This window comes from Varroa jacobsoni, unplaced genomic scaffold (genome assembly GCF_002532875.2).
Source record: "Varroa jacobsoni isolate VJ856 unplaced genomic scaffold, vjacob_1.0 scaffold_847, whole genome shotgun sequence".
In the NCBI taxonomy this organism is placed as follows: Eukaryota; Metazoa; Arthropoda; class Arachnida; order Mesostigmata; family Varroidae; genus Varroa; species Varroa jacobsoni.
In genome coordinates, this window is record NW_019213749.1 from 40,544 (window position 1) to 48,281 (window position 7,738).

The following is a 7,738-nucleotide window of genomic DNA, read 5'->3' on the forward strand; positions in this document are numbered from 1 at the left end:
GGTTCTTGATGTGCGTAGAAAAAAAATCATCTTTATATCGATTTCCAGTTATTTTGTATTCTAGCCTAGATATACCCTTTACAGGTCACACAAACTAGCCATGTGAGGTCATAGCCTTAATGTTAATTTAGAAGTCACATTCGAAATACATTAATAATAGCTCTTTTATTCTCATGCTTTGTGCATGATGTATGCTATATCCAAAAGAATAAATTATCGTCCGGTAATTTTATGGCAAAAAGTTTATTTTACCATTTATAAAATTTTTGTTCATCGTCGTAGACTTTACCGGTTTAAAAAAACATCTTGAAACGAAGCTCAGACAGGTTACTGCGCAGACTCATACTATGTTATAATACGATAATTTGATCAGAAATATAGTTGCTTGAAGGTGTACAACGTCAACAACGAATTCTCCGATGTAAAAGACTATCGTTTGTTGAAGAAATAGACAGATAGATGACATAATATTTTAAAAAAAACAATCGTATTAGTAATACTAGACACTCGCAGCATTGGCTATTTATATGTCATTAACTTGATGCCGCTGTTGCTTCACACTTGACGTCAGCTAAGAAGATGCCATGAATATGTCAACCTAAATAGTTGGGGAACGTGTCGTGACAATCAGCTTCGCTGTTGTGTAATCATTTGTCTCGATAAAATAACCGCTTTCCTTCACTCTCTTCTTCACCCCTATGAACTCTTCCCATTTCTCCCTCCATCTATCTCTCTCTGTGTGAAGGCCGACTCAAGTGAATCGCGGCTGATGTCCCGCTCCAAACGTTATGATGACCCGCTTTGCAACACTTGCCTCCTTGGTACCTCTAATTCTCTCTCTATAGGTTATTGTGTTGTAGGGGCGTGTGAATACACTATCCGATAACAAAGTGTGGTTCAAATAGCTTTTCTGTAACGTTTCTTCGTGGGTCCACGTTCCAACGCACAGCTTATTGGAACTGCGTCCAGTTCTTAAACATACGCGTAAGTAACAAGGCGCCGAGACATCTGCTGAGGTTACATTTCCGAAATGCTATTTTAATATGCTAAATGTGTCAATATTTATGCCCTATACAGGCTTTAGGTGTTCCACTAGTCGGCTGACCCCCATCACGAAAAAGAGTGTTTTTATGTCCGAAATCAGATTTAGACCAGCGCATGTTGCTTAGGCTCAATAGTCGAACATATTACGCACTCCGCCATCATGGGGATGCCACTTTATTCCTATTTGTTCCCTAATTTAATTTCATCAACGTACAGCCCAGATATGTTTCCGACGATATTGCATGTGTATTTTGTTCATGAACAGACGAGAGTTAACCTATCCTGGCACGTACGTGCTACGACGTGTCACAATTTACACAATTGCTTATTGTTTTTGCTAAATTGTAGGAAATTATTAATAATTTCTTAATTAATTTTCATCGATTGGTATTATGATATACACGCGCTTAACAGCTACTCTTAAGAGAATATTTCATGATTTTGATTGACGATAGCAAATAGTACCTCGACAATAACTACTCAAATCGTTATATGAAGGCCTTGTTGCGGTGGCTGCATTGGTAAACAGCAGACGAAGCTGGCGGACGCAACTGATCCAGCACGATGCAAGCTTTCTTCTTGTTCATGTATTAAGTCCTGACAGTCTAGCTAGTAAATCCCCGCGTGCTTTGTGCACTGACGTCAAAGCGTGTCAGATGCCTACCTGCACGATAACGTTCATCGAGAACTATGCATCCAGTATATATATATTCTTTTTATAGTATACCAATTACGAGTTTCTAATCTAAAACGATCTAATTAATATGAAGCTTGCTTTATGTGCAGTCATATAGCAAATTAACTAGAGCGATTTACGTGATAAAGAAGGCTATCATTTCTGCTCGCCTCGTCGCACTCGTCTCTCACTTATCTACTGGGAAGAAAATTGTTTAGACGCTGAAAAAGACAGCGGCCTACTGCAGTTCCATAGACTAATTAAGTAGTGCTTAAAGATTCGCCAACACGGAAATATCTTCCATACTCTTCATTTGCAAATGTATTAATTGTTGTTGTTGTAGAAACAATAACTAGGAGCAGTTCCCAGGTAAAACTGCAAGATCCGTTCCGCGAACTGTGTACAACAAGCTCACTATAGGGTTATCATGCAATACTGAAACTATTAGGAACAGGGCGTTCGATATTGCTCCGTTATTTGTCATTTACTTTTTTTTTGTGTTTAGTTGGAACAATTAGCCATGTACTAACCGCTACAATAAATGGTTCGTCAGGTCCATCCTTCTGCATCAAAAACAACAAGAGTATGCAGACGCATATGGCTCTATTTAGGGAACTAAGAAGATTTTAGGTCGTTCGGAGCACTGCACCTTTAGTTTAACGTATTACACGATTTTTTATCGGCAAAATTATAACGTTTATGATCAGTCTTTTTCTCAATGTCGTTAGCGTTTGTAGGGGATGCGAAGCTTTGCGTCCCTTGGCAGATAGGGTGCTCTTTTTGACAGTGACGTAACGTAAGTTGTTCGCGTTCCTTGGCTTCTCCTGATGTTTTCGCGAATTCCAGGTAAAGGTTTCGATCCCTCTGAAACTTCAAAAAAAGTTACGAAAATGGAGAAACTTATTTCTGTGCAAACAAACAAATATACAAAAATAAACGAGAAGTTTTGAGTTCCACCTAAGAGATTATCCGAGAACTTAATTATGAGTTTAGTGAACGTCTAATTTTTGTTCAGTAGGAAAAGCTGTGCTTTGCACACCAAGGAAACAGTAAAGTCTGCCATGAATATATAAAGTAGGTATATTAAGATATATTACTTACACTTAAATGTAGTGAAGTTATACGAGCTATAAAAAAGTGTTTGAGATAGTTATAATGTATGTGGCAACTCCAACAACCGAACGGTTTGTCTTTACTAAGGTCGTAATTCCTATAGCATTTTCAATTACAGCCTTAGTGTATAGTCTATGGTACATGTGTAATATACGAATTATCTACATCGTGTCCAATAAGGACACCACCATTACCGAATAGAGCACAGCTGTTGCGCACAGACAAGGTATACGTATATATACCGAATAGGATACGGAACCTAAATTGGGACAAGCTTCACCGGGCTGATTGTCGTGGCAGCCCTGTGCTCATACGTTACATTTTCGCTACCATAAGAAAGCCAGTCCTTTCCAGAACAAAACAGCGGGCTTATCATGGTGGAAGACAGTGCGTCGGTTTCGCATACTAAGCGAAGGTCACCTTAATGCAGTCTTTTTACACTGGGCAAAGCCCTACCAAGACTAAAAAAATGTCTTTATTCCTTACAACCAACAGTCTACGCCCTCCTTGTTTTCACGCAATTTTTTAAAAATTCGAGGAGGATTTTCGAAATTCAAAGATTCTCAGTAGAATCCAGATTTAAAGGTCTAAAAGCTAATCAAAATAGCTTAAAACGCCATTTTTAGTACACCTGGGTGTTTAATATAGAAAGAGACAGCCATTTTAGAAAGGAGGATATTAATTGCCAGCTGGGTCGTCTAAATAAGGTCTAACTGTTAATTTCTTTCTTGAAATTATTTACCTAAACCCTTTCATTTTTAAGACTTTGGCCTGTCAAAATTTAACTTTGTTGGAATATCTGCATAGTGTATGTTAAAATATCATTTGCAGAGTAAAAAGAATATTTTAGAAGTGATTAGGTCTTAAAGATAGGTTGTAGTTGCGGCGTATGGTCGTGTATTTAACATGCGTGGCCGTCAGAAATGACTCTTCTAACATATACAAGAAAAAAAAATAGTTTTTCTTAGATGCGATTTTAAGAAGGAAGCATATATATATATATATATATATACCGAAAATAAAAAAAATAGTTTGACGATAATACGCTGAATAAGTGTAGGCGTTACTACGAGTGTTTTCATACACTACGTCCTTGTCTACCTTGGGCGGTAGACAAGGACGCAGTATCCAATGCAAGGGCAAATAGTACATGTAGTACTATTTGCCTGGGCGGCTAGCGTTTTTGGTCATAAGAAAGGTTTTTGAGAATTCTACGAACATATTAGCTTTGAGCCAATATGATTACTTTGTGAGTGCCGACCAAATTTGATGATATACTTGTATTGCGAGCAAATCAATATTGCGATGTAGACGATTGCTTAGGCTGAATTGAATGGGGATCAACGTTTTTTTCAGCTTAGGCTTAAACCTCAACCAAACTGAAAATACATATACTTTTTTAGACAAGCTGTTATGCACTAAAACAATGTGCTAGTCTATCTGTGTCTAGCGTCTTAAATCAATTTATATGTTTTGTACATTTTTCTCGAGTTATAGCGCTGTCCAACCATTTATTTCCTTCGCTGTGTTAGTTCGTATTCATAAATGAGCAACGACTATTCATTCATAGCGCATATTGTTAGGATTACCTTAGCTAAAGGAAAAACTGTAGGACCTCACTTTGGTCTAGAAACTGCTCTGGGCAATTTCGCGTCGCTACATCTGCTTATCTTTTTGGCAGACCCATTGAGAATTAAAACGTTGGTGCGTCAATAATACATGCACTTCTGGCAACGTTACCATGAGTGCCAGGATTGTTTTACTTGCTTCCATTACTTGGGAGCACAACGGATGTACTAAAGCATATCCGGTAAACGCCAAGATCCGTTAAATAATGATCCTTAAATTAAAAAAAAAAAAAGTACATTAAGTTATCAGACGCTGGGGTGATGTTGTGTCCATCGAATGTGTGCAGATCTTGTAAAAGCTCCATTACGTTGCCTTCAAGATGCAGCCTTCAAGGGGAGCGTATCCTCAGCTATCTGCTGAATAGAAATATACAGGTGCATCGACATCTGTGAAGTCTGAGTTACACTATAGAAAGGTGTCCAAAACTAGGGCGGTCAGATGCATTTCCACCATCCTCCATACTCTTGCCTTCTTCCTCTACTGAGGCAGCGGAAATAGAGTTGGTTTTACCTTTTGAAAGCTCTGCATCCCGCGGACCTCGGCCCGTCACAGCCTGAAGTCAAGATCGTTCGAAGAAATCAGATGCATCGGAAAATCGCTTTTTTGAGGGCGTAGCAGACGAGATCTAACGTCATGTCATGTTTCACTACGTGCTGAGTATATACCTGCAGAGCTACAAGTCGACGTCAGCAGTAAGCTGTTATCGAATTTAGCCAACCAATGGGGTGCACTGGAGCCCCAATTCGCTTTCACCTTGTACGCGCCGATTCCACGTTCGAGATGTAGTCTCAGCTTTCAATTGAGGTCACAGCCTAACAAATAAGAGAAAAAAACAGGCCGTAGTCGAGATATGTGGAAAAAAGAGGATCTAGAAAAACATAATTTATTATAGCAAAGTAAAAAAAACAGCTCAGATAGCTAGTGTTTCATATGAACGAAACCAAAGACAATTTGCCTAGGTTGGCTTGAGGATTCACCGGAGACGTGGTCCAATCCGCTTGTGATCAAATCGTATCGCTTCCGATCCAATTCATGGTATCTCCGATATCGCTAACCCAGCTGTATGCGTCTCCTCCAGCTATCCTGATTTTTTTTTAGGACCTAAGGAAGCGAATCATAAAGCCTGCCTGCAGATAGGACGCATTTTTTCCAATCTGGCATTAAGAAGAGCATATTGTGCAACTCTACAAGATGCGTCGCTGATAAATCGAACAATGTTTTGGGGATCGAAGAGTTCCCACTTAGGCATGCGCTGAACAGGTTGCTTCGTTTAGACGATCGACTTTAATCAGCGGGGACTAAACTGTTAGGTCAATAAATCGCTCATAGTGGGCTACCTAGACAATTCATAACAATAATATCGTCTCAGCGCCAGCACCAGTCGCATTCTTGTCAGGTAGCCTTAGAAAGTAGCATCTCGAAGGCGGTATTTCGGATACACTCTTTTTCTGTTCTAGGTATAATGTTTCGTATAAAAACGCAGGAAAAAACAAACATTTGAATTGGTCAGTTAGTGTCCCCATCAGCTGTCAATTGAGAGTCTAAGGCAATCAAATATACGGTGGCTGCAAAATCAGACTTCTGACTAAGCGTGTGCCGCCTACATAAAACAGGTCAAACGAAAAACTACTGCACAACGTTCTTCAGTTTTAACAAGCGGCCTTTGCTTTAGTCGAATTGCTTCAAGGTAGGAATTACATGTAGCAAATCTCTGATTTCTATTACGACCGATATGATTTATTTACCTTAATCTTTTGCTATTTACGTTCCGACATTCGTATCCGCGCAATTCAACTCATATAATAATCACAAGCTAAATACCCGAAGCAGGAAGTTTACAAAACACACGTGGACGTTGGTAATGTGCAACAAACACATTGACTCCTATGTAACTAACAAAGGCACAGGAGATGGTAAATATTTGTTAGCAGAACCGAACGCTATGAACACACGGACAGACAGACAGACAGAGTGGGTCATCTTCATTCACTGATGACGATAACGATGAGGGTGATCGACCAGCGCACAGAGTATATTGGATATAAATACGTACAAGATCAGCAGCTGAGTAAACAAATATTATTCTGCCCGTCAAAGCTTCTGTGCAGATACGATGAAGCTTCTATAACAGTGACGACGGTAAGGGTGAAGGCTGTGCCAGTTGTTGCTAGAGGACCAGCAGAAAAACTGTTGAGCGATATCGCTAGTTGACATGTCTGCTGTATACGTAACACTCTTCATCTTGCCTCGTGATGTGCTGTAAGACCCGATCCAATAGCCAAAATAATAATTGCAAACGAAAGTCACTGGCAACTCTTAATGAGATACATAAATTAGGCCAGCTCACAGGCCAGTGGCCCTATCGCATTCCGTCAACGGAAAATAAAAAACGTAGAGAAAATAACAAGCAGGCGCAAGTTGCAGTCTATGGACCTTACCGCTTGTTTATATCATGCGGATGATTATGATGAAGGTAACTGAATGAATGGTCGGTGGGACGCGATCAACAACAGGAGACTATTACGAATATTCTGCATTGAGCTGTCTCAAGCAATAAGCGAACCACAACGTTCTTGAATTGACCAGCCAACTAGATGGCACACGGGCTGTAAATACAAAGTAATTAGAAATAACATAAAATATGAGCTTTGGATCACACATGAACTGTGCAAACCTTGACAGATAGGAAATATTTAGAGGGTTGAGAAATATATGTTTCGGAGAAATGCTATCTATTTAGAAACTTAGCTATAACCTTTGTTGAAAATTCAATGAGTCATTTTTTCCGGTTTGATAAATATTTATTTAATAGTCCCAAGTCCCCCCTCCCCTCCCCCGCTTCCGGATACAACTGCTACACAAATTTGACCGCTGGGATAGTTTTAGGAATAGAAAAAAATTCGCAGGGGGGGGGGTAGGTTTGGTGGCTAAAGAAATTGGGTTAAGACACATATGAAGTCCTTTCGAGAAGCGTTGTACGTATAATAAAATGTGAACCGATATATTGTCGTAATAGGACATTTAATGTTGCAGTTTGGGTCTGTTGGATCAGAAGGACTCGTGCAATCTTCTTAAAGCGCCTCAACAAACTCATAATAAATAATTCTCCAACTGTATATGAGAGGCTCTTTATTGTTACCCTCCGTTGCAGGCCTTCTAGGATGAGGGTCGTCCCTGATCGATTCCTCTTCATCGAAAGCGCTTGTTTGCTTGAACCTTACTCAGTCCTGGTTGCCGAACGCGTTCTACAAAATGTTCCGCAATGTCTATGCGGCT

The 7,738-nt window shown here is 39.7% G+C and overlaps 1 long non-coding RNA gene across 1 annotated transcript; it reads right to left on the bottom strand.

Moving 5' to 3' along the window:
* Window positions 1–2,306: 2,306 nt before the first annotated feature.
* Window positions 2,307–7,508, bottom strand: LOC111264327 (uncharacterized). The gene is made up of 3 exons (XR_002682814.2): window positions 6,208–7,508; window positions 5,128–5,274; window positions 2,307–2,590 (listed from the first exon to the last, which is right to left on the bottom strand). It is a non-coding gene; the product is annotated as an uncharacterized LOC111264327 (long non-coding RNA).
* Between the last annotated feature and the right edge of the window lie 230 nt (window positions 7,509–7,738).